At 45.9% G+C, this 27,329-nt stretch overlaps 1 long non-coding RNA gene across 1 annotated transcript; it reads left to right on the top strand.

Annotated features, from left to right (window-relative positions):
• Positions 1–1,592: 1,592 nt before the first annotated feature.
• Positions 1,593–20,089, top strand: LOC136577621 (uncharacterized). The gene is made up of 6 exons (XR_010786525.1): positions 1,593–1,744; positions 6,210–6,320; positions 6,502–6,567; positions 17,270–17,335; positions 19,359–19,469; positions 19,633–20,089. It is a non-coding gene; the product is annotated as an uncharacterized lncRNA (long non-coding RNA).
• The last annotated feature ends 7,240 nt before the right edge of the window (positions 20,090–27,329 follow it).

Genomic DNA, 27,329 nt, shown 5'->3' on the forward strand with positions numbered 1-27,329 from the left:
CCTATGGCAACAAGTCTATGTGACAGCACACTCCACCGCTACAAGTCTATGTGACAGCACATCCCACCGCGACAAGTCTATGTAACCGCACACCCCACCGCGACAAGTCTATGTAACCACACACCCCACCGCGACAAGTCTATGTGACAGCACATCCTATGGCAACAAGTCTATATGACCGCACACCCCACCGCGACAAGTCTATGTGACAGCACATCCTATGGCAACAAGTCTATGTGACAGCACACTCCACCGCTACAAGTCTATGTGACAGCACACTCCACCGCTACAAGTCTACGTGACAGCACACTCCACTGCTACAAGTCTATGTGACAGCACACTCCACTGCTACAAGTCTATGTGACAGCACACTCCATCGCTACAAGTCTATGTAACCGCACACCCCACCGCGACAAGTCTATGTAACCGCACACCCCACCGCGACAAGTCTATGTGACAGCACATCCTATGGCAACAAGTCTATGTGACAGCACACTCCACCGCTACAAGTCTATGTGACAGCACATCCCACGACAACAAGTCTATGTGACAGCACACCCCACTGCAACACGTCAACGTGACAGCACACCCCACCGCGACTAGTGACAGCTTGGCATCTCTGCACCGCCCCCCTGACTAGTGACAGCACAGCGCCCACACCCACGACTACTGGCAGCCCAAACCCCCCCCCCCGCGACTCCTAAAAAAGCCGGGTCCACGCACACCACCACCCCACCCCCGCGCATTCTGACAGCCAGGTCCCTGCACACCACTAGCACCCCCCCCCCCCCCCCACGCGCGCGCTTTCTGACAGCCAGGTACCCGCACACCACCAGCAAGCCTCCTGCCCCCCCCCCCCGTGAGTACTGACAGCCGGGTCCCCGCACATCACTAGCAAGCCCCCAGCCCCCCCCCACGCGAGTACTGACAGCCGGGCCCCCACACACCACTAGCACCCCTCTACCCCCACCCGCTTTCTGACAGCCAGGTACCCGCACACCACCAGCAAGCCTCCTGCCCCCCCCCCCGTGAGTACTGACAGCCGGGTCCCCGCACATCACTAGCAAGCCCCCAGCCCCCCCACCCGCTTTCTGACAGCCAGGTACCCGCACGCCACTAGCAAGCCCCCCAGCCCCCTCACGAGTACTGACAGCCGGGTCCCTGCACACCACTAGCACCACAAAGTGCATTGTATTGGGCAAACAGAAGTGATGAGATTAATTGTCTGTGGCCAGACAACCCCTTTAAGAAGACAGTACACTTAAAATAGAGCTTGCACACTCACTCAGCTCCCACACTCACTTATATTTGCTTACCTGTAATACTTCTGCTCCTCCTCTGTTCGGATAGGGTGTTTTAAGAAATTAATGAACAAGGAAGTAGATAAGACTGGTTTGTGGCTGGACATTCCTTCCCACTCAATGTGTAATTTGGCACTTACCAACTTGATATTTCTGCTAACAGGTGAAGTCATTGAAGGAATGTAGTTTACCCTCTACAGTCAGTGGTGATGGGAATTGTTTGGTAAACACCTCTTGCTCAGACACTACATAAAAGGGATTCTGTCCTGGACTTCATGTGAAACACTTGGATGAATAAAGGCTAAAGATTGTTTCACGGTAAAGCAGTCATCTTTTGGTTTTTTGAATGTATCCTTCTGGAGTGCCAATGAGGACTGCAGGGCGAGACTGCACACTGGATTATCTGGCCTGTGGAATTCATCTGTGCTAAACGGAGTGAGGCGGTGAGCTCTATGTTTCCTTTTTTTACTTTTTTATGTATTACTATTAGAGATGAGCGAACGTACTCGTAACGAGCACTTACGCAACCGAGTACCGCCATTTTCGAGTACTTCAGTACTCGGGCGTAAAGATTCGGGGGGCGCCGGGGGGCGGGGAGAGGCGCGGCGGTGCGGGGGGGAGCAGCGGGGAACAGGGGGGAGCCCTCTCTCCCTCCCTCTCCCCCCCACTCCCCACTGCTACCCCCCCGTGCCGCCACGGCGCCCCCCGAATCTTTACGCCCGAGTACTGCAGCACTCGAAAATGGCGGTACTCGGGTGCGTAAGTACTCGTAACGAGTACGTTCGCTCATCTCTAATTACTATATAAAAGGGTCAGATTGCCTGCTGGTCAGGAGTCCCGAACCTGGATGATATCCTGATAGGCACCCAGCGTCAGTAAGCGCTGTGCACAGTACTCCACTACTCCTTCACTCCGTTCCTCTCAGGTGTAATTCACAGTGTCTTATATGGATGTAAGACTTCTTGTGTATACCACATACAGTATATCTATCTATCTAAACTCTTTTTCTTTTTTTTTTTATTAGAGTTTTTCATACATTACAATACATATCATAACATGCAGCTTCAATCTCAATGGATGTAAACCGGGATGAGGCTAAAGTTGTCGAAACATCCTTAATGATAGCTGTACATATAACAAACTACTTTATACCATTAACTCCGCACACAGGATAGTAGTCACATTCTCATATATCCTAGAACAATTCAGTTTAGGTGCAGAAACTAACAAAAACTTCTAAAACATTTTGGGGAAGTGGGGAAGAAGTGGAAGGTGTGTGTGGGGGGGGGGGGGGGGGGGGGGGAAGGAAAGGAACGTTGTGGGGGGGTGGGGGGTGGGGAGGGACGTAGTGGATTGAAAGCGGTATGTCCTTTTTTAATAATCACACTGCATTTCTTGTCCCTTTCTCTGATTCACTGCCCGGGGTCTCACCTGGGTACTGGCTCTTATCCACCTCAAGTGACTCAAGCCAAGGCTTTCCAGGGGGCAAACATTTCCACAAATCCATCATGTTTGTTATTGGCCCAGCTCGCCAGTTCCTCCAGATTGCAAATTAGGTCTACTTTTTCTTTCAACTGATTTAGGCCGCCTGCACACGGGCGGAAATCCCGCAGCGGGATTTCCGCCACTGAAAGTTTGCATTGGAGTGCATTACAATACGCACTCCTATGCAGATGGCCGCGGTTTGGCAAACAAACCGCGACATGTCCTATTTTTGTGCGGGGCACGCACTCACCCGGCCGCCGGCTCCGGTCTGCGCATGCGCCGGCTGCGCCGCAGCCGGCACATGAAAAGCCGGGGCCGCCAGTCGCGGGAGAGTACGCGCTCGTCCCTGCAGGCTCTCGGGTCGGGTCCCGCGGCGAGAATTCTCGCTGCTGGATCCGACCCGCTCGTCTGCAGGCCGCCTTAATGTGGGGGGAATTTTCTGGAGCCAGAGAAGGGGGATTATCTAAACTCTTTCTGGCATTCTATTTATCTCCTATGCCATCTCTCTCTCTTTATTTAATCTTTCCCTTTTCCTTCTTTTTTCTTTCTAGTATTTATCTATGCATTCCATATTTAACTATCTCTGTCTGTCTCTCATATCTATCTGTCATCTCTCTGTATTTATTTCATATCTACCGTTTTAATTTCTTTCTCTTTCTTTCTGCCTTATTTTCTTCTATTTATTTATCCATTTTATTTCTAATTATATCGCTATCTATCCATCTCATATCTATCTATTAGAGATGAGTGAGCATGCTCTGTTAAGGCAGTTACTCTAGCAAGCATCACTGTTCTCGAGTAACTGCTTATTGGTCCGAGGAGATGCGGGGGGGGGGGGGGGGGGGCGGGGGGTGAGCGGGGGCGGCAGCAAAGGGAGGAGAGAGATCACTTGCAGAGCAGGTGCTTATCCCAACACCGCGTGTTAAAGTCGTAGGAGGACGCTGAGGCCGCATTGCTGTTTATTTCATAAAACCATTCAAACTGAACGATGAGTAAGTGCCGTGCGGATATAGCGCATAAATATTGTTGTTTGTCTTTATGGGTGTTCTCTGTAAGCAGCTGAAGCCATAACATGATTGGCGGAGAAGCGGCGATCTGGGCCGCAGGTACGTTGCGATGGCCTGCTCCTCACAACATAAATACCGCAGATGGAAATCTGCATATAGTGTGATATCATTTGTGGGATTATGGTCAACGCCAGGCCATAACAATGCAATCATACCAGGACGCACACCACGGAAGTACTGTTTGTCGGAAGACGGCCATCTTACTGTTCAGAAGTGCAGCTTTATTTCGTAATACAGACAGGAACTATTGGGGGTGTAGATGTAGTAGTCCCATATGGGTCTGGGTGACTGAAGGTGTCCAAAGACCATTCTGCCATATAAGAAGACACCAGTATTACATATGGCATGTGGTAGGTGGTCAGATCTGAGTTCTGAATTAAGTTTGGGATCTGGTATCTAGTCTAGGCTCTGATTAATATACGGGGCCTGATTTAATTTAAGGGGGTTGTGTTAAGTTATACAGCTGTCCCCATCCACATGAATGGAAGCCCGGTCGGTACTCGAGTGAATGGAGCAGAGATCGTCCGGATACACCGCTGCTCCATTCACTTCAATGACAGTGCCAGAGATTGCTGAAGGGCTTGAACTCGGTAATTTCTGGCTCTGCTATTGAAGTGAATGGAGTGACATTGTGCCTGTATAACCTCCACTCTATACACTCAGAGATCGACGGGATCCCTTTCGTTCCAGTGACCAAACCCCCACCGATCATAAAGTTATTCCCTAGCCTGTGGATAGGGGAGAACTTTATAACTTGGCACACCCCCTTAAATGGTTGGTTTGGGGTCTGACATTAATTTAAGGGTCTGATATTAATTCGAAGGTCTGAAAATATATAGCTACACCTTTTTAAAGAAGCTACACTCCTGAAAATGGCCACGTTAATTTTTGCCACCATCTGCTGTTTGAGTATCACCCAGTAAAGAGGTCTACAGGCAAGTTCCGGGCTGTTAATTTCCCCTAATGAGCATATTCCTGGTGGGCTTCTCTTGTGGGGCGGTCAGTGGCTCTCTCTGGAGCAGGAAGCCTGAAAAGGGGGCTCTGCAATAGTATTATATCAGCTCAGTAGCAACAAGCTCATTATACCTATTTCCCCACATCACCATGACTATGGGCTACCAGAAAGTTGTAGCTATTGACTAAATTTGCATCTGGCAGCTGCGATCACACCAACACTCCTCTTTCCCCCACTGGACATCAGTGGATAACCTCTTGGCTCAACTACACTATTTATTGCCCCTAAAAAAGACAGCTACCTTAATGGCTCTGGGGCCCCACAGCTGCAGTCCAAAACACTGATGCCCACCTGCTTTGGAGACTCCAAGCAGGCCACCTCCTGTTACACAAAACTACTTCAATATCATGTAAAGTCTCCCTCCATATAAATAAGGGCTACCGGACCTTGCAGGCCCTAAACACCACCCATCCCCAACACCAGGACATCATAGGTGGCCCAGGTCACCAAGATACAAAGCCTCTCATTACCTCCCACAAAAGACTTAATCTACCCACTATTAGCTGGAGAACAAAAATTTGACAACATACCAACTCTCAAGGGGTCCCAGGACACTCCGGCCCACAAGGTCCTGATGTTAGCCAGCATCAGGACATTACATGTTGCAGCACATGAAAATGAAGAGAGACAAGTGGAAGTGAGTATCAGGAGTCTGAGGATGTTAGAGGTCCTTTCTGAGGGTCTAAATACATTTTTGGATCTTGAATCTCAATTATTTTCTGGGTCAAGGGTCTGTGTAAGGGATGTGGTTTGAGGTCTGAACAAATTTAGAGTTGTGGTCTGAATTAAAGAGGTTGTAATAGACTCACAAGTGATTACCTATCCACAATATTGCTGAGACCCCCACTAATACTGCTAATGGGGATCCCGTGTCCCTCTACCTGTCACTATGGGGTTGCTTCACCCCCCACAGTGACATCATAGCTGTGGCCGAGCACACGCGGATGCTGCTCCATCCATTTCAATGGGGCTGACGGTAAAACCCAAGCGCTTGTACCTTATCTATCTCCGGCAGTCCCATTGAATAAATGGAGCGGCAGCGCGCTTGTGTGACCAGCGCTTCACTCAGTCTTCTCCTCACTGCAGTGGGTGCAGTAAGCCTGCAGTGAGGAGGACGGGGCACACAGAACCCGCATTCTTGGGATCAGTGAGCTCTCAGTGGTGCGACCCCCACCGATCAGAAAGTTATCCCCTATCCTGTGGATAAGGGATAAATTGTGATTCTGGTTTGACCCCTTTATTATTGGGGTGTTATCTAAGACTTGGTGCCTCTACTGCCCTCATCGTGCGTTTTGTACAGTGTATCTGGTGACAATATTTGCGCTTTTTCCAACCCTTTAGATTTTGTTCTTGAAAGCAACACATCACCGCAAAGGGGTAGCCGGTCAACAGAGCCCGAAGAGGAGAACAGTGCACCAGTACAGGCCGCAGTACAGAAAGGGCCTGATGAGAGTGAGTACAGCGCTCAGCTATCTATGGGAGTCCCATAGAGATAAATGGAGCGGTGACAGACATGCGTAGCTGCTGCTGCATTCATATGCTGTCCTGGATGCACATAACTGACATATAGGAGCATTTATTATATGTGAATGATAATTTGTATCTTGATTATCTCTTGATTCATTTTTGCTAGATCTGCCTCTCCCTGTGCAAGAAACAAGTCCAGACAGTCGGGTATGGCCAGCAATCATATCACAAGGTAAGAACTGTTTCCTTTGTTCTGGATACCAATTTCTCCAGCAGGTTCTGGGGTATTCTGTAGCTTCCTAATTATGTAGTATGGCATGCGCACGCCTTATATTAACCAGTCAGACACAAGCTACTAGTCTCGGATTTAAACTGTGTCTGCCTGGTACAATGCTCAGACCCTAAGTTTTATTAAAACACTTAATACCTGCCCTTTATGGGCATATAACATATGGCATCAATAACATATATAGATTTTCATTCATTGGGCCATATAGAATCCCCCGTCCCTCCCCACGCCTCTCTCTCAAGTTCAGTGTACAAGTCAGCCTTTCTGTCCTCAACATGTGGTCAGGCAAAAATCAGCTTCTTTGTCTCAGAAGTCGAGATTGGGGGAAGGGACCTGAGGAAACACCCAAAATGGATACTCTTTTTCAGTCTTACAGTATAGCAATGTGATTTTAACCCTTAAGAGGCTACACTAGAGCTTTACATTAGGATAATGTTATAACACACTACAGAGTTAAATCACTACAGCTGTGTAATACATCTAGTTTTTACAAATCAATAGACATTTTACGCTAACTAATCATCATGTCTACTACAATCCTCCCCTTGAAAAGTCTATTCTCTAACTTTCCCTGGTAATTTTCACAGTCCTCTCTGGGTGACCCTATAACTGGAGCGCGTTGTAGGTTGGGATTTAGGGTCTTCAAGGTGGTGTAGGATTTGTCCACTCCTTCTAGGAATGCATCCAGCAAACTCATTGTGGGAGCGGCTTTTGCAGTGGCAGTTTCACAGGTCTTTCTGATACAGGGGATAACACAGCAGGAAACAAAACGGAAAAGATAATCAGTAAACATAGAACAGCGACGCCTATCTGGGCAGGATCCTTTGCCACCCGCACATCCATGAAAAGTACTGGCCTCAGGGATCAGTTATCCCTGAATTTCATTTTAGTTCTTTTGATAGTGCGGTCAGTTTTTTAATGGCAACTGTGTCTTTACCTGTGGGTCCCGTGTTGTCTGGGTTGTAGATGCAACAAGTCTCCCCTATTATCTTACAGACAACCCCCTTGACTGTCCTATTACATCAATTTACACATTTACATCAAAACTACCACCAGGAGCCTCTCTTCTCGCTCTAGAGTAATGTTACAATACTAGTAGTGTGCAAAGGTACTCACGGCCCAGGACTCCCTGACCTTCACCTACACCAATGTCCCTTCCTGGAGATAGCCCTGAAGGTGGACAGGTCCAGGCCGCTAACACTGACCCTACACTGCCTAGTGGCAAGACAGGAAGGAACCGCCGTACCTATGCAGAAGACAAGGATAGACCAACATGACAGGAAAACCACAGAACACAGGCAGAGTTGGATCGAGATAAGGTAACTATAGGGGGTAACCTCATTATCCTCAATGCTGTCAGACAGGATGTGGAGGAGCATAAGGACTTTGCTAAGGCACACTCCCCTGTCCAATTACCTTCCAGGCGGGTCCTCCACCACATGTTCCCACAAAGACAGTAAAAGTCTTCTAAGGACTGGACCTGGTTCTGCATCCATTCCCCTCCTAGTGTAATGTAGGAGTTCCCCAAAAATCTCCCTTCACCCTGCCTGTTTGCATAGCAGGTGTAGTTTCCAGGGTAGTCAGTAATTCTCTCTCCGGGGCAAGGCACTTAAGTGGTTATAGAGTATTCCTTTTTCCACTTCTCACAAGCAGTGTAATTAGTGGAAGTATTAGTGAAGAGACTAAGGAAACATTCTTCAGCATTTATAAGGAAATTTATGGGGACCGTCCCCAAGTGTGGTTGGGCACTACCGCACACGCAACAGTTAGACTTGTCGATCTCATCCACTCCAACCACAGATTCTGGTCAGAGTAGCCAATCTCTACTGTCATGGTGTCCTCAAAAGTAGGGTCGGCTATGACCATCATGTTTTGCAAGGTTTTTTTTTTATTTTAGGACGTAGGGGATTAATTATGGGCATGGGCTAGGTGAAGGCTTCCATTCGGGTGCATCTGCCATATCCCTTATAGCAGCAATTTTCTCCCCAGACATTATCAGTGGCGCAAACATATTGTATTCCCCGGGTATATAAGTCATATAACCAGCTGGACTGAGCTAAATCTGGTCCGCGGTGGGATTTTGCGCCTAGACACGGGACCACAGTACAATAGTCGAAGGAATATGCGGCCACTTGAGTGATGGACGAGTTATACCAGAAGGTAACGTACCATCATATTCCTCCGACCAAGGATTCCAGTTGCCACCCTCCTCTCTCACGAGCCCCAACCAGAGTAATGTCCACAGCATGACTAACCCTGTTCTTCTGGATCTGAGGCTTTCTTACAGTGTGAAGCGTTGATCCAAGTAGGTCTTTCGGCTAGTTTCACAGCTCTGGCAGTAGTCAGAAGCACCTGGTAGGGACCATCAAATCGAGGCTCAAGAAGGTGCTTCCTGAGGAACTTCTTCATATACACCCAATCCTCAGGCTGCAAAATATGTGTCTCGGAGTCTGGAAGAGAACACCTGTGCATAGGCTTTGGTTAGTGCTTTAACAAGGAAAATCACATACTTAGTCAACATATCAGATTGTAATTGTAACTACTGGGGATAGTAGCAACCTAGCCTTGAGGCTAACCCAAACAGAATCTTGTAGGGAGATAATGCACGATCCCCCCTGGGTGTATATCTAACACTGAATAGGGCTATTGGGTGACAGTCTGTCCAGGGTAGCCCTACATCTGTGGTCATTTTTTTAAGCATCTTGCTTTTTAGCGTGCCATTAAGGCCTCATGTCTACGGGGAAAATCAGGCCCGCTACGGATTCTCCATGGAGAATCCGTAGCGGGTCCCTCCTGCCCCGCGGACATGAGGCATTAAAATAAGAATAAACTCACCTGCTGCGGACCGTGCAGGTCTTCCCTTCTTCGTGGCCGGATCTTCTTTCTGCGGCCCGGCGGATGTGCTCGGCACGCCGGCTGCGTGCCGCGCACATGCACCGGGCACATCCGCCGGGCCGAAGAAAGAAGATCCTGCCAGGAAGGAAGGAAGATCTGCATCGCCCGGAACAGGTGAGTTTAATTCAGGCGCGGGTCTCCTGCAGATCCGGATGGCTTCCATTGGCTTTAATAGAAGCCTGCGGGAGCCGTCCCCGCGGGAGACCCGCACCTAAATGGAGCATGTCCATTTTTTTCATGCTCCAGAAATTTTTCAATTCACTTTTATTGACCATCCGCGGGTATTTATCTACCCGCGGGTGGTCAATCCATTCCTATGGGGCGCGGATCCGCGTGCGGGTGGTCCGCTGCGGATTTTAATTCTTCTTTTCCCCGTGGACATGAGCCCTAAGTCTCTCCACCTTTCTACTACTCTATGGGTGGTAGAGTGGGTAAAAGGCCTGCGATACATCCAGAGCAGACATGATGTGTTGCATTATTTCACCTGGGGAGTTTGTACCTCTGTCTGACTCAATCACTTCTGGTACCCCATATTCACAGTTTACCTCATTCATGAGCTTCTTTGCAGTTACCTACTCATTTGCCTTGGTAACAGGGTAGGCCTCCGACCTGAAAAAACATCAAGAACAACAAGCACATATTCATACTTCCCAACAGGTGGGAGCTGAATGTAGTCAATTTGCAATCCCTGAAATGAGTAGAGTGGTCTAGGCAATTGTCTTTGGGGCACTTTCTCCCTTTTGTCCTGACTCGCCTATGCAGCAGCTACAGAGAACACAGGAGTCACCCGTCCTCGTTCAAGCATCAACGTCATTGCTGTTTTACTAGGTGCGTCTTTCCGTGCGTCAGCTGGGCCACTATGGGATACAGAAACCGTGGTAGGCAAGTACTGCTGACTGTTCGCCATACGCTGTCCTGTTTCTGTTGTTCCCATTTTTAGTTCATTTATCCTTTCCTTCCTTGCTGGCTTGTAACTGTAAAGTCCTTAGCATATCAATGTCCAAATTTTGTCAATGTCCAAAGTTTTTGCCTCTGACTCATGCTGTCAGTATCTTGTCTTCTTTCTTCCATGGCTTGAGGGTCGCTGCCTTTGCTGTGCTGTCGCTGAGGCCATTGCCGCTTGCTTCTCCAGTGTAGGAATTGGTGTAAGCTCTCCACTCTGTCATGTAGTAGTAGGGCCTCCATGAGACTCTGCACCGCTCCATTATTTTTAATTAGTTGTCCTGTTGAGGTAAGAAACTGTCTGGCCTTCCATATTGGGCCGTAATCATGAGCTATGCCAGATGCATACCAGGAGTCAGTGTAAATGGTTGCCGTCTTACCTTTTGCCACTCTACACGCCTCAGTGAGGGCCTTCAGTTCCGCTTCTTGTGCTGAGACATGCGAAGGCAGAGCTTCTGCTTCAAGGACATCTTGTTGTGTGACCACTGCATATCCGATGTGGAGTCATCAATCCTCACCCTGGTACCATCTGCAAAAAGCTGAAAATATGCATTGTCAACAGGGGGTTCCAGTAACTGTTTGCATACCTGCAGTTTCTTGCTGCATCAGTACTAAATATTCATGTTGATGTTCTATTTCACATAGATCAGAATCCTGTAGCAAAATTTTTTTTTAAACCCAATAGCTTATCTACAACACCTAGATCACCTATGCCCCAGACAACCTTTGCCTATCCCCCTTTTTAACCGGGATACTCAATTGAAAAAGGAGTAGTCGGGTTAAAAGTAGTACAACATTAAAAAAGCATACCAGGAGGCACAAAAACAAGCGCATTGTATGGAGCAAAATCTGAGCGAAAATACCCTTGTTTTTTTGTTTTTTTTTTGTCGCAGTTAGCATTTCTAGCACAAGGGGGCGCAACACAAGCAACAGTGGGAAAAAAGCCTATTAGCAGCCACCCAGTCGAAATAGCATTCAGGGAATTACACTGTTTAACTTTGACTATCCTATCTGAATAAAATTATAGTTTCAGTGAAGACTGACACTAGAATATACAAACACATAAGGAAAAAAACTAAAGAATGCAGATGAATTGACATCCTACTCTGAGCAATTAAGTCCCTCTTTCTCACCAAGACTACTTTGTCAAATTGCGTGAAAAGTTTGCTCGGTGACTGTAGGGAAATTATTCCATCTGTAGAAGCCTTCCTTAACATCATCTGTGTGAACATTCACTGTAGAAGCAGGCAGTGGAAGACAGAGCCCCTGGGAACACACCATGAGAGGACGTCCCCTGCTCATGGGTCCCTGGCCTCTGTCCTCCATGCATCAACTCCAATCTTCTATACACTATAAACCAGCTTAGTCATCTACTATGTCCTAAGCTGCATCTTCACAAAGAACAAAGGTTTGTTTCCCTGAACCTATCACACATCCAAGGTGGACACATTCTGGAGTGTAATAAAGTCTGGTCAAACAAAACCTTACTTCAGACAATCATGATGTTAGCACTGTGGTGTTGGGTTATTAGGCCTCCCGAATGTAGCAAGATGGTCGCCAGAGGAGGAATGGGCGGGGCTTGCGGCTACAGATCTTCGGGGTGAGGCAAGTGGGCTGCTCGAGGAGGAAGGGACGGGGCTTAGCCCTGTCTCGGTGGGAGGGTCCGGAAGTGACGTCACACACCCTGAAAGTGAGCACATGGGAGGAAGTAATTTCATGATGAGGGCGGGGCTCCCCACACTTGCTGTAGAGTCACACTATGTGGGGTTTTAAACATTGCAAACGTGGTTGCCATCATAGGGATGGGCTGTAGTCAACACAAAGGCCTTACATTGTTTATTATACAGGCAATACACATCCCCCACTACCCTCTCACCTCCTCCCCCACCCAATTCTGCTCATGAATCCCTTTTACTACTCTATACCACCTTTCAGCAATCTGAAGCATCTTTCTGTCTGCCAGGACACCCCCTGCTTATCTTTTGAAAATTTTTCTGCATTCTCTGTCTACAACCCAACCCGCCCCCCTTCCCCTCCATTATTCTCATTTCCCAACATACTCTGTTCCTTTCTTTCACCCACTAAGCCACATGCTCTATGCCCCTTATCTTTGCTTGCTTTGTTCCCCATTCTCTGGAATTCCCGGCCAACCTGGATCTATGCCGAATTCTACTCTGCCTGCTCATACTATCCTATATGAAATTTCTGGACACTGTAAAACTCCTTTACTAGATTCCACCTTTCTCTAATCTACCCAGTAGAATTTCTTATTTTGCTGCAAATCGCAATGCACATTAACTATAACACAAAACAAAAGGAACAGACGGGTTTACTGGGGAATACTCTCAGTGGTTTAAAGTATACATCTCACCTATCTGTGCAACAGCCCACCATCTATCAGCAAAAGCCCCAGTAACAAACCCTGCACTTCTTTAAGCAAGACATTTGACTATACACAAAGAATGGTAATTATATTCAGTGACCTCAACAGTATTTGGAGTATCCAGCTGTCACACACCACGGCTATAATCCCCGCGTATCCCTTTCCACATATGAGAGCATAACACGCTCAATCATACAAGTAAATACGCCTATTTTAAATTTTCCTGGCGCTGCTCTCCAAGTGTATTAGGGCAAACCATGCACTATTAAGTAGGAGAGTGTGCCCCCTCAAAGCGTATAGGAACACACTGTGTCCTGCTTTACAGCCTAAGTCTGCCCTACTACAAATCAACCCTCACAAAAACTGTCTCTTGGTCTTGTGCACACAATTTTAACCATCTCAAACACAACATTCACAGCATATAGAATACCCCTGGACAGGTTACACGGTGGAAATCCCGAGTAGATGGAACTACATTACCTGCCTTTTAGTGATTTGTTAGCAGTCTGGAGTAGGGTTAGGCAGATGAACAGTTAGAAGTCAGTTCACACAGGTAGATTAACATAAAGCAATCTTACCGTGTTCTGTAGATTTTCGGGCCCCTGAGTTCTGCGTGTTATCTGCTGATCTCTGTATTTTCCAGACTGTGACTAATCACAGTCTACTTTCCCACTCTGAGGACGCCACTGTTCTGGATACCAATTTCTCCAGCAGATTCCGGAATATTCTGTAGCTTCCTAATTATGTAGTATGGCACGCACACACCTTATAACAACTAGTCAGACACAAGCTACTAGTCTTAGATCTAAACTGTGTCTGCCTGGTACAATGCTCAGACCCTAAGTTTTATTAAAACACTTAATACCTGCCCTTTATGGGCATATAACATATGGCATCAATAACATATATAGATTTTCATTAGTTGGGCCATATAGAATCCCAATCCCCTCCCCACGCCTCTCTCTCATGTCCAGTGTACAAGTCAGCTTTTGTCTCCTCAACGTGTGGTCAGGCAAAAATCAGCTTCTTTGTCTCAGAAATTGAGGGTGGGGGAAGGGACCTGAGGAAACACCCAAGATGGATACACTTTTTCAGTCTTACAGTATAGCAATGTGATTTTAACCCTTAAGAGGCTACACTAGAGCTTTACATTAGGATAATGTTATAACACTACAGAGTCAAATCACTACAGCTGTGTAATACATCTAGTTTATACAAATCAATAGACATTTTTCGCTAATCAATCATCATGTCTACTACACCTTCTCCTGCCTGAGGAGTTATAGGGGCCCTGTATTACTATGCAGAGGCTTCTATGGAGGGTTGTAGAACACAGGCGAGTTTCTATATCTTTGGGTGTCACTTAAACACTTGGAGCCGTTACAGCTGTCCTTCCCATCACCTATGTGCGAGCTCCATGTGACAACCCATAGAGGTCAGAAACGTTATCTTTGCTCCTTAGGGAGAGCACCTAGAAGGTGAGGGAGGAGACTTAAATGGCCATGCACACTCCTCTAGGTAATATGCAAATAAGAGAGATGGAATAAAACCTCCACAGTGCCACCTATTGGAAAGTGGCATTCCTTCAAGCCAAAGATAAATGGTTGTGTTATGTCTTTGCAGTGACCTTCTGGTTTCGGGACAATATTCTGACCTAGGGCAGGAGAGGGAGGAGGGTATATTACCTGGAGTCGTTCTTCTTTCCCGTTACTCTGATCTACCAGTTTTGGGCCCTGTTTTCAGCCGTCCAAGATATCTGCAGCAATTTTATGATCCGTAGAGTTTCTTCCTCTGCGGTGAAGTTAGATGATGTAATGATAGTCCACACACGCAGAGTATAGTTGAAAACAAAGCCGGGAACAGTCAGCAATGTTGCTTTACTTGAAACATCAACACTAAACAGTTCAACAGTACATAGGCCAGAGCAAACACTGGTACAGGCAAAGTTGGTGGTGTGACAGGGAGGCAAAACTGAGGAAGCCACTTGGGCCCACAGTCCCAGTTATCTGTGCAGCTCTGCTCCTGGAAACATACTCCTTACTCCTCCGGACTCTCAATTTGTCAACACTCACACTTCCAGCCGACCCTCAGGGCTGCATGGCGATCTCCTCTTTTCAGTTTAATTGGAAGAACTCCTGGGGGTAGTAGTCCCAGGGCAACTCTCGGGAAATCGCTTGGCCTCTTTCATCATTCACACACAGGCTGTTCAATATCTGCGGGAGTCCAGAAACATCTGTGCCTCTTGCAAAGCTTTTTCCAGACTGACTGATGCTCTCTCTTGCACTCACCTTCTTGCAAACATAAAAGTGAAGCATGATCACATGACTTCCAATCTCACAACATAGAACGATACATTTTGCAGACACAGACAACACATTTGCAGATCTTAACCCTTTAATTCCTGCAAACATTAGTACACTTAGCTGATTCATTCCACATTAAAGATGCTATACCAGACAAAGTACAAGACAATACAATCTCCATATAGCATTCATTCTGGAGGGGCCCAAGTGACTTTGGGCCACTACAGAAGTACCGAAGCACTTGTACCTCAGCCATCTGTGACAGGATCCCTGTGCTCTGGATTGGTGGGGGTCTCAGTAGTGGATAAGGGATACCTTGCAATTCTGGTACAACCCCTGTAATATTGCGGTGTGATCTAAAATTTGATGCCACCACTGATCTCATCATGTTTTTGCATGGCGTGTGCAGTAGCGATGTTTGCGCTTTTCCCACCCCCTTAGACTTTGTTCCTGGGAGCAGCACATGACCCCAAAGTGGTAGCAAGTCAACAAAGTTAGAATCATAGAATAGTAGAGTTGGAAGGGACCTCCGGGGTCATCTGGTCGAACCCCCTGCTCAGTACAGGATTCACTAAATCATCCTAGACAGATATTTGTCCAGCCTTTGTTTGAACACTTCCATTGATGTAGAACTCACCACCTCCCGTGGTAACCTGTTCCACTCATTGATCCCCCTCACTGTCAGTTTTCCTAATATCTGATCTGTGTCTCTTCCCCTTCAGTTCCATCCCATTGCTTCTAGTCTTTCCTTGTGCAAATGAAAATAAGGCTGATCTCTCCACACTGTGACAGCCCTTCAGATACTTGTAGACAGCTATTAAGTCTCCTCTCAGCCTTGTTTTTTGCAAGCTAAACATCCTTTAACCGTTCCTCACCATCCTGGTAACTCTTCTCTGATCTTGCTCCATTTTGTCTGTCTTTTTTAAATTTGGGGGGGCCCAGAACTGGACACAGTATTCCAGATGAGGTTTGACTAAGGAAGAGTAGAGGGGGATAATGAGAGGAGGATCTAGCATGGGTTCTTTGTTACAAACCCATGCTGGCTCTGGTATAGTCAGGCTCACATGCCTGTAGTTTCCTGGATCCACCTTCTACCCTCTTTTGGAGATAGGGACATTTGCCCTTTTTTCAGTCTTCTTGGACTTCTCCTGTTCTCCATAAATTTTCAAAGATCACAGCGAGTGATTCAGCAGTTACCTCTGCTGCCACCCTTAGTATCCTTGGATGTAATTTATCTGGATCTTGGGACTTGAATTCATTTAAGTTGTCTAAGTGTTTCCTCACCATCTCTCTGCTTATGGATAGCTTGCAATCTTTTATTTCCGCACTAGCACAGAGAAGATTAGTTGATGTCACATTTACTTTCTGAAAGAACACAGATACAAAATAGAAATTTAAATGTTCGGTCTTCTCAACATGATTTTTAGCCAATTCACCATTTTCATCTTGTAAGCATCCAATAGCATCTTTGACTTTTATTTTGAAATACCTGCCAAATCCTTTTTTATTGCTTTTGGCCTCTGTTGCAAGCCTCAATTCATTATTAGCTTTAGCGTTTCCGACACTTGCCCTACAGTCATCCTTGTCTCTTTAAATGCTTCCCATTCTTCCTTCTTTTAGGGATTGTTAACGATTGTGCTTTGAGAATCTCATTTCACAATATTTCCCAACCTTCTTGGACATTTCTGCCCTTAACATCCAGCCATTGGATTCTTCCTATTCTCTTTCTGAGTCCAATAAAATCTGAAATCCAATCTTTAGGTCTGAATCTTCTCAGGTCTTCCTCCCCTTGTTATCCAAAATTCAAGGACAGTATGATCACTGCCTCCTAAGGTCCCAGCCACCCATACTTCCGCAACCATTTCCTCCTTGTTGGTAAGCATTAGGGCCAATATAGGAGGAGAAGAGTGCAGCAGTGCAGATCGCAGTACAGAAAGGACCTGATAAGAGTGAGTACAGCGCTCAGTTATCTACGGGAGTCCCATGGAGAATTAATAAAGTGGCGACAGACAAGCCACTCATTCATATGCTGTCCTGGATGCACATAATTGACATATAGGAGCATTTATTATATGTAAATAATTTTCTGCATCATTATTATCTCTTGATCCGTTTTTACTAGATCTGCCTCTCCCTGTGCAAGAAACAAGTCCAGACAGTCGGGTATGGCCAACAATCATATCACAAGGTAAGAGCTGTGGTCCCTTCTCTCCCTGAGGAGTAATAGGGCCCCCAATTACTACACAGAGGCTTTTATGAAGGGTTGCAAAACACAGGCGAGTTTTTATATCTTTGGCAGTCACTTGACCTCTTGGAGCCATTACAGCTGTCCTTCCCATCACCCATGTGTGAGCTCTATATGACAACCCATGGATAAATGGTTGTGTTATGTCTTTACGTCGACCCTCTGGTTTGGGACTATATTGTGTCCCAGGAAAGGAGGTTGAGGAGGGTATATTGCCTGCAGTTGTTCTTATCTGCTGACCCTCCAAGCCACCTGTTTTGGGCCCTGTTTTCAGCCTTCCAAGATGTCTGTAGCAATTTTTATCTACCTAATGCACCTGTAGACTGCTCTCTGATAGCCAGCAGAGAAGAACAACTGCAGGTAATATAATCCCTCTCTCTCCCGTCTCACGATAGAATTTTGTCCCGAAACTGGAAGGTTGCTTTAATTCATTTTAAATGGTGGTGGGCTACGGATGAGGGGCAACTGATTATTTGTAGCAGATCAGGCCACACATCATTAGGTAATAAATGGTTGGTTGAATATCCCTTTTACATGTTTTCTAGAGTCCTTCATACATTTTAGGGAAGCCACAGCCAAGCAAAACTACCACTACTACAACTAGTAGTCAGTGGCAGATTAAAGGGGTTCTGTCATAAAAAAAAATCTATACTTACCTACTCCTTCCCCGTCAGTCTACTTACCTCATCTTCTCCTCATTGATCTCCTGTCTCCTACAGTCCCATAGGGTCACCTCACCTCCAGCTGGCTGATTCTTCTGCTTCCTGTGACAAAGCGGACATTGATAGGCAGTCTTCTTCCTGCCCGGCAATGTACGCTACGTCACTAGTTTACAGCCTAGAACAGAGGGAGACGATGCCGTAAGAAGTCTGCCTGTAGAGGAATAGATGAGTATAGATTTTTTTTTCTAATGGCAGAACCCCTTTAAGTCAACCACAGGTCCTAAGGTATTTCCCACAGTTACCCCCTCCCTCTTACCCACTGCCACCTTCTCAACGTGCTGTATTCCTACACATTGATAGTATCCAATCATCTCTGACAGTATCAGACTATATAGATACATATCCTCCTGACAAAGGAAATGGTAACACACAGCTATCAGTTAGGCGTGGACTACACAGACTTTTTACATACTCTTCGTGGAATACAATTATTTACTATAACAGACATGTCAGGAGACGTGACAGCTCCTCTATAACTACACTGATCACAGGTGAGATCTTCTATGATTTTAGATGTTCTCTTTCCTTTTTCTCCATCTGACCCAGAGCTTCATGATGACTTCTCTTGACTGCAGAATTTACTGTTGAGACATCGTTGGCCACCACTTCTGAAGCTCTCTTCAGCCTCTATAGAAAATTCAATAACATTAGACCCCAGATCAGACCCCTAAATAAATTCAGCCCCCACACAAGACCCTATAATAAATAGACTACGAAATAAATACAAACCCCTGACCAGACCCTTAAAAATAAATACAGATCCCAGAACAGATCCTTTAAATAAAAGTAAACCCCATCCGAAACTCCTAAATAATTTTAAAGCCCAAACTAGACTGCTAAATTAATACAGACCACAAAGCAGACCCGCTAAACTAAGACCTGAGAGCAGCACCTTGTACATTGCAATTTACACTCTCCTACTCTCTAGAGCCTTGTTGCTTTGCCCTTGTGCTTCAGGACCTGCACACATACAATCATGTGACCATATCTCTGTAGGTCCTTCTATAATGACAGGCCTGCACACATTTGCTTCAGGACTTACTTGTACATATATAGTCATGTGACCATATATGTGCAGTTGCTGCACTTAATTAAACTTTCAGGGTCACTGCACATCGCAGTTTTGTCACAGTTTTTACAGTAACCAGTGTCAAAAAAGTGCCCAAACTGCATTAAATTTTATGGTATATCATATTATAATTCTCCACTGCCTATACTTTTACTAATGACTATTTTTTCTTCAGCTAAGCACCACGTAAGCCACCAACATAGTGGCAGAAGAAGCAGCGACCGCAGCCCAGGATATGTGCAAGATGTCCGACTACATGTCAGACCACATGAATTTTGGGCACCAGGTCAGTAACCTTATGACAGATACCTAAGTATGGAAATCCAAACCCTTCACAGTTAGCTCATCCAGTTCAACTACATGCTCAGCTGATAATGTTCACCAAAGGCTACTCAAATAGTACAACAGACACTATAACTAACATAAGTTTTTGTATTCCTCTGTTTTAGGGTCACAGAATGTTCTGGAAGGATTATGGTACCCCATACAGGATACAAATATAAATACCATGGATATTTGGTAGCAGGGGCGTAGCTAAAGGCTCATGGGCCCGGTGCAAAAGTTCATCTTGGGCCCCCCAACTTCTCTTAATGGCTGAAGTCCTTACAACATTTAGGCTGGCTGCACATGGCCGTGACGGGCTCCGCTGCGAAATTTCGCAGCGGAGCCCGTCACGGCGCCCCCCAGGAGACCCCATACTCATCAGCGGATAATGACGCTTCCCCGCCCACCTCCGCTGCGTCATGTGACACGCCCACCGCGTGGGCGGGAAAGCGTTTCCACACTATCTTCCGCTGTGCTACAGTGGAAGATAGCGTGAACGGATGGCTTCCATTGACTGCAATGGAAGCCGCCCGCGTGTACACCCGCGGCAAATAGAGCATGCCACGGGCGAGGACGGGTGAATTCAGGGTGCGGAATTCCGCACCGTAAGCACTGAGCTTCAATAGAATCTAATAGCTGCAGGCAACGCAGCGGATTTGCGTCGTGATGCGGCGGAAATCCGTTCGTGGGAAGGAGCCCTTAAAGCGGGTGAAATAGAAAACAACATAATGAAGAGGAGACATTGTTTTTTGGGTTTCGCTTACAGTAAAAATACATGCTCCCTTTACTCTCCAATTAAATACAATTGCAGCAATATCACATTATTTAGAATTTTTTATGGTAGACTACTTAAAAAAAATAAAGAACTTATTTTGAAAAATCCTTTCTGTCGCTGTATTCTGAGACCTATATCTTTTATATTTCTGCATTGATTGGGCGGTAGGAGGGCTTGTTTTTGCAGTGCGGGTTGTAGTTTTTATTGGCACCATTACAGGTTACATGTGACTTTTTGATCACTTTTTGTTCCATTGTTTTTGGGAGACTGTGTGCCCATAACCCCATGATTCTGGCATTATTCATAGTTAGCTTTTTTTATTTATTTTATTGCTGTTCACCGTGGAGGATAAATAATGTCATGTTTTTACTAGTCCAAACATTTAAAGATCCTGCAGTAGCAATTATGGTCATTTTTTTATTGCTTAGAATTTCTATGGGAAAATAGGAAAAAGGGTTTTATTTAATTTTTAATATTTTTTAGTCCTTATTTTAAATTTTTCACAAACTGGCAACTTAGTACAAGAGTGTAATGAGACACATAAGAATCCATACCTCCCACCATGGTGCTCTATCAGCCGACCTTTTAAAGGGGTTTTTCTAAATTCTAGAAAAATATTTGAGAAGGCAAAAATGCTTAAAAATAACATACCAAGCTGTACTTACTGCTTTGGATCCCCACTGTACCAGCACCACTGCTCCCGTCCTTATCATTGACCTCTGTTTACTTGACTATGCAGCAGTGACGTTCCGTGTATTTATTTGTCATCACTGCAGCCAAAGTAAATACAGCCCAGTGGAGAGGACAGGAACGGTGGAGCAGGACTGATGGGAGGGGAGGACAGGAATGGTGGGGCAGCACTGATGGGAGAGGAGGACAGGAATGGTGGAGAAGCACTGATGGGAGGGGAGGACAGGAATGATGGAGAAGCACTGATGGGAGGGGAGGACAGGAATGGTGGAGCAGGACTGATGGGAGAGGAGGACAGAAACAGTGGAGCAGCACTGATGGGAAGGGAGGACAGGAATAGTGGAGCAGCACTGATGGGAGGGGAGGACAGGAATAGTGGAGCAGGACTGCCCAGAGGGAAGGACAGGAATGGCGTGCTGGACTGCAGGGAGGGGAGGACAGGAATGGTGGAGCAGCACTGATGTGAGGGGAGGACAGGAATGGTGGAGCAGCACTGATGGGAGGGGAGGATAGGAATGGTGGAGCAGCACTGATGGGAGGGGAGGACAGGAATGGTGGAGCAGGACTGGTGGGAGGGGAGGACAGGAATGGTGGAGCAGGACTGATGGGAGGGGAGGACAGGAATGGTGGAGCAGGACTGGTGGGAGTGGAGGACAGGAATGGTGGTGTCAGGGAGAGAGAGGGGGGATGCTGACTGATCCCACCTCTGTTGCCAATTTCTCAGGGTCAACTATTCCGAGCGCTCTCGCCGCTGTGAACACTGGTCATGGCAGAACCTTGATCGATCACTCTAGCGGGGTTGCAAGCTTGGAATTATTAGAATACAGGTGGATTTGTACCCAGCTTTCCCGAGCTTCTGCATGCATGCAACACAAAAGCTCAAATCACCACCTTATCCGGTCTCGCACTCTACAATACCCACACACACTCGCTGCCACTACTAGCTATTCAAGGGAAGCTGGAACCTAGACTATGAATTATGAACACAATCTACAGAGTTATAGTTCATTTTAAAATGGACAAGTCTTGACTAATAAATTACAGATTTATACTGAAAAAGAGTAGAAGTGCTGAATATATATAAATATACAAAAATAAACAGAAAAAAATGTTACGAGGGATATAATATATACAGGCATACACAACAGACAGTATTTTCAAATAATACAAGAAGAAAATAAAGAAAGGTACCAGATTTGGGATGCTCGGCCCAAGGTTGTAATTTGTGCGGAGTTACAAAAGCAAACTGGAAAGCCTTATGCTCTAGTGTATCTCTGAGGTCTGACCCCTGGGTCTCTCTGAGACCCTAGTTTTTATAGTTTCCCCCGCACACCTCCCCCGCCCCCTCTGAGGTCATTTAGTGAAGGATGGGGGAAATGCGTATAGACCTGTGGAAAAACCATAATTCTCCATTTCTGCTATATCTCCGCAGCAGACCTTTCGATCGGGAATATACGCCTGGCATATTTCTGGTTATGATTTTATTGACTCAGCGATACCAAATACGACACAGAATTTATTACCAGGATACACCATTAGGGGGGGTTCTGGGCCCCGCACATCAATGAGTTTAGATGTGGTTTGTTCAGCTAGCCCGCCCAATTCTGAAAATATAATTTGTTTCAGGCTAGGACCTTCACACAACCAATAGTCTTTATTCAAAGATTTTTCCTTAACCCCTTAATGACCAGCCCATAGTGTTTTTACGTCCTCCCGAAGTGGGCTTTATTCTCTGAGGACGTAAAAACATGTGTCCTGCAGAGATTAAAGCCCCTCGGGCTCTGGACGTGACAGCTCCATGCTGTCGGTGCCCGCAGGTAGCCGACAGCATGGAGCTGTCATCCCGGGCTGCGGGGACCCCCCACCCCACCCCGGCAATGCGATCGGCGCTATCCAGTGGATAGCGCCGATCGCAAAAAAGTAAATAAAAGTGCAAAAAAAGTTACATATTCAGCTGCCCTGATGGATCGGATCTCTACAAGTGGGCAATGGGGCGTAAAAGGACTTCAAGCAAAATCTATGTTCTGAAAGCCACCGATTACTCCTTTCATTTTGGGCTCCGTTGTGCATGCGGACATAAGATTAGGGCCACAATGGGTATATTTCTGAAAACAGCACAAACAGGGGTATCCATTTTGTGGTGCAAGTCTTCATTCATATGTGTGCTGTACAAAAAAAGCTGTTTTTAAAATGACAGAATTGCCAAAAAAACGAAAATCACAATTTTTTCCTTTTGCTTGGCTTGAATTTATTCAAAAACTGTGGGGTCAAAATATGCAGTACACCCCTAGATAAATTCGTTAAGGAGTCTAGTTTTCAAAATTGGGTCATTTGTGGGGGTTTTCTATGGTTTTGGGTGCTCAAGAACTCTACATGTGTGCTATGGGGCCTAAAAGGACTTCAAGCAAAATTTCTGTTTTGAAAGACACTGACTGCTCCTTTCATTTTGGGCCCCGTTGTGGACTCAGATATAACATTAGGGCCACAATGGGTATATTTCTGAACACGGGAGAAACAGGGGTATCCATTTTGGGGTGTAAAGCCTCATTTTCATGTAAACTATAGGAAAAAAATATGTCTTTAAAATGACAGATTTGCAAAAATATGAAATTTTACTTTTCTCCTCTAAATTGAATTGATTCCTGAAAAAAAACTGTGGGGTCAAAATACTCCTGACCCCCTCAGTGAATACATTAAAGGGGTTGTCCCGCGCCGAAACGTTTTTTTTTTTTCTTTCAATAGCCCCCCCGTTCGGCGCGAGACAAACCCGATGCATGTGTTGAAAAAAAAAACGGATAGTACTTACCCGAATCCCCGCGCTCCGGTGACTTCTTACTTACCTTGCGAAGATGGCCGCCGGGATCTTCAGCCTCGGTGGACCGCAGGTCTTCTGTGCGGTCCATTGCCGATTCCAGCCTCCTGATTGGCTGGAATCGGCACACGTGACGGGGCGGAGCTACGAGGAGCAGCTCCCCGGCACGAGCGGCCCCATTCAACACGGAGAAGACCGGACTGCGCAAGCGCGTCTAATCGGGTGATTAGACGCTGAAGATTAGACGGCACCATGGAGACAAGGACGCTAGCAACGGAACAGGTAAGTGAATAACTTCTGTATGGCTCATAATTAATGCACAATGTACATTACATAGTGCATTAATATGGCCATACAGAAGTGTATACCCCAACTTTGTTTTGCGGGACAACCCCTTTAAGGGGTGTAGTTTTTAAAATGGGGTAATTTGTGGGAGTATCTATTATTCTGACACTCATGAGCCTTTCCAATCTTGGCTTGGTGTAGGAAAACAAACTGTTCCTCAAAGGGCTAAAAAGTAATGTTAAATTTGTACGTCTCCTAAATGGTTAAAAAAAACCTAAAGTTTTTCCAATGTGCACCCAAAATAAAGTAAACGGGTGGAAATATAAATCTTAGCAAAAATTTCTATATTATGTTTGCACATATTTAAGATATTGCAGTTGGAAATGTGAAAAAATGATGATTTTTTCAAAATGTTCCCAATTTTGGCGCTTTTAATAAATAAACACAAATTCTATCGGTCTATTTTTTCTGCCTAAATGGTACAACATGTGGCGAAAAAACAATGTCAGAATCGCTTGGATATGCAAAACCTTTCTGGTGTTTTTCCATGTTAAAGTGACACGTGTCAGATTTGCAAAATTTGGCCTGGTCATTAAGGCGCAAACAGGCTTGGTCACTAAGGGGTTAATTTGCATCCCGACTATACAAGGTCTGCAAGAATCCAACTCCTAGGTGAGTGATTTTCCTTAGAATTCATTAACAACTAAATGGTCACACAATTGGGTTCCCTCATGCTAATTCTAACTAAACAGACACATGGAGCCATGTGGCCAAAAAGAATAGATGACTGATTTACATCACAGCTCTTATCCAGGGGAATGTCAGACAATGGCCTCTTAAATGTGAATATCAACAGGCAGGTGTGAGGAACTGGGTGAAAGGTCTACTGAAGGCTACAAATGCAACCTAACTATACACAAAAACTACTCACCTCCAGTGTTCGCAATGTCTCTTGGTGATCTGGTCCTGCAAAGATCTGACGCCGCCTTCTGCGCATGCGCGCCAGATGGCAAAATGTTGAGTGCATGTGCAGGAGGTCAGAGGGCCCAGGAAATTTAAAATCTCCCTGCTCTTGGCAGTCAAACATAGCCGAGAACAGGGAGATGTCACTTGGGCTTACAGCGATCATGTAAAATTAAAAAAAGTTTTAAAAGTTAAAGTTTCATCTTCCCTCAGGGATTGTATCCATGACAGGAGGTGAAATTACTTACCTAAAGCCCCCGGATTTTTCCCCCAATAGGATCTTTATCTGTGGACCCTTTCCCAGCTTCTGCACATGCGCCTGTCAGCAAAATGTGGACGCATGCGCAGAAACTACGGCGGGCCCAGGAAGTTTAAAATCCCCCTGCTCCAGGTAGCCAAGAGTCTGGAGATTTCCATTGGATAATGACAATCAAGTAAAAGTAAATAAAAAGTAAAATGTTTCACCTCCCTTCACAGATCAGATCCATGAGGGGAGGTGAAATTACATAATTAAGCCCTCCAGTGATGCCATAGCCGGGATCTTTATCCAAGGACCTCCCCCGACTTCTGCGCATGTGCATGCTGGCAAAATGGCAGACACAAGCGCAGAAGCCGGAGAGGGCTTGGAAAATTTAAAATCCCCTGCTCCTGGCTACCAAAAGCAGCTGAGAGACTGGAGCAGTGACCAGAAACCTCATTGAGCGGTCCCCGGTCATGTGATCGCCATTAGCAAATGGTATAAAAAGATAGCGATGTACCTTAGGTCGGTCTCACATGACAAGATAGGAATTGCGGATTCTCCATGCGTTTCATCCGCGGTAATTTGCAGATCAATCAAATGCATTGGATTACACAATTCCGCTCACATTAGCGGGTCGGAATTATGTAAACCACTTGCAGAAAACAGAACGCAGAGCCCATTGTGCTCTATGGTGGCGGATATGCCCACAGCCTGTACACAGTTACATTGTGTACGGGCTACGGCTATCTGCGTCATCGCTAAGCGACGGCGCGGGAAATATAAACGAACAAACAAAAAAAGTGTACTGCGCATGACCGCCCGTGTAAGTAGGCAGTTATACGCAGTACATTACGCGGCCGTACGCAGGGTCACAGCCGGGCTCACAGCTGGGATCTGCAGCGGGCCTCTGCAAGCAGATTTCACATATGGCCGTGTGAGCCTGGCATTATTCAGACCGCTACCTGTGATGCGTAATTTACAAGAAGCCCCGGGAACGCTCGCCTTCCTGCAATTCCAGGAGTAGTTATTGTGCGCCTTCTGTGTGAGACCGCCGCACCTCATCAAGCTTACGAAGCCTCACAGAGCGCCCCTGTTTACACCCCGTCCCTGCCGCTGAGGTCAAGAAATACCCCAAAAAAGTGTTGGGTTTGCAGCAAGCATGGGAGGAGGAGGGATACCCAGTTTCATTTCCCTGTATGCGCATCCTAGCTAGGCCTCTGTTATTACCCCTCGGGGAAGTCGGGGGGAGGGGGAATCTTTTTAGGGAGTCAATTTTTTTATCTGCATAAGTGTGCAATGGGGCCTGGAAATTATTCAATTGTGCCCTGAAATCCAATGGTTGCTCCCTCCATTATAATCCTAGCCTTGTGTCCTGTAAGCTGATTGTGGCTACAATGGGGTTGTTGCTAAACAAAGAAGAACCAGTGCTATAACACTTGGGGTGCGTCACTTACGTTTTACGTTGAAACAGAGAAAATTGTCATGAAAGTGACATTTATGAAACAAATTAAATTTTATTCATTTTTCACCTGCTTTATAATAATTCTTGCGAAAAACCTTGGGGTCAGAATGCTCAGTACACCCCTACATAAATTCATTAAGGGGTTGAGTTTTCAAAATGGGGTCACTTGTGGGGGGCGTTCTATCGTTTTGGCAGCTTAATGGCTCTACAAGTGAGCAATGGGCCCTGGGATGTATTCAGTTGTGCCCTGAATGCCAAGGGGTGTTCCCTCCATTATAATCCTAGCCATGTGTCCACCAAGCGGATTGGGGCCACAATGGGTATGTTTCTGAATACAGGATAAACAGGGGGATCCATTTGGGGTTAAAGTCCTCTTTCATATGTGTGCTGTATGGGGGGAAAAAACAGTTTTTAAAATGACACAACAGCCAAAAAAATGAAAATCGAAATGTTTTCCTTCTACTTTGCTTAGCTTCATTCAAAAAGTCTGAGGTCAAAATACGCATACAACCCTAGAAAAATTCGATAATTTTTAAAATGGGGTCATTTGTGGGGGTTCTCTATCGTTTTGGTCACTCAATGGCTCTACAAGTG

The sequence above is a fragment of the Eleutherodactylus coqui genome, chromosome 8 (genome assembly GCF_035609145.1).
Source record: "Eleutherodactylus coqui strain aEleCoq1 chromosome 8, aEleCoq1.hap1, whole genome shotgun sequence".
In the NCBI taxonomy this organism is placed as follows: domain Eukaryota; kingdom Metazoa; phylum Chordata; class Amphibia; order Anura; family Eleutherodactylidae; genus Eleutherodactylus; species Eleutherodactylus coqui.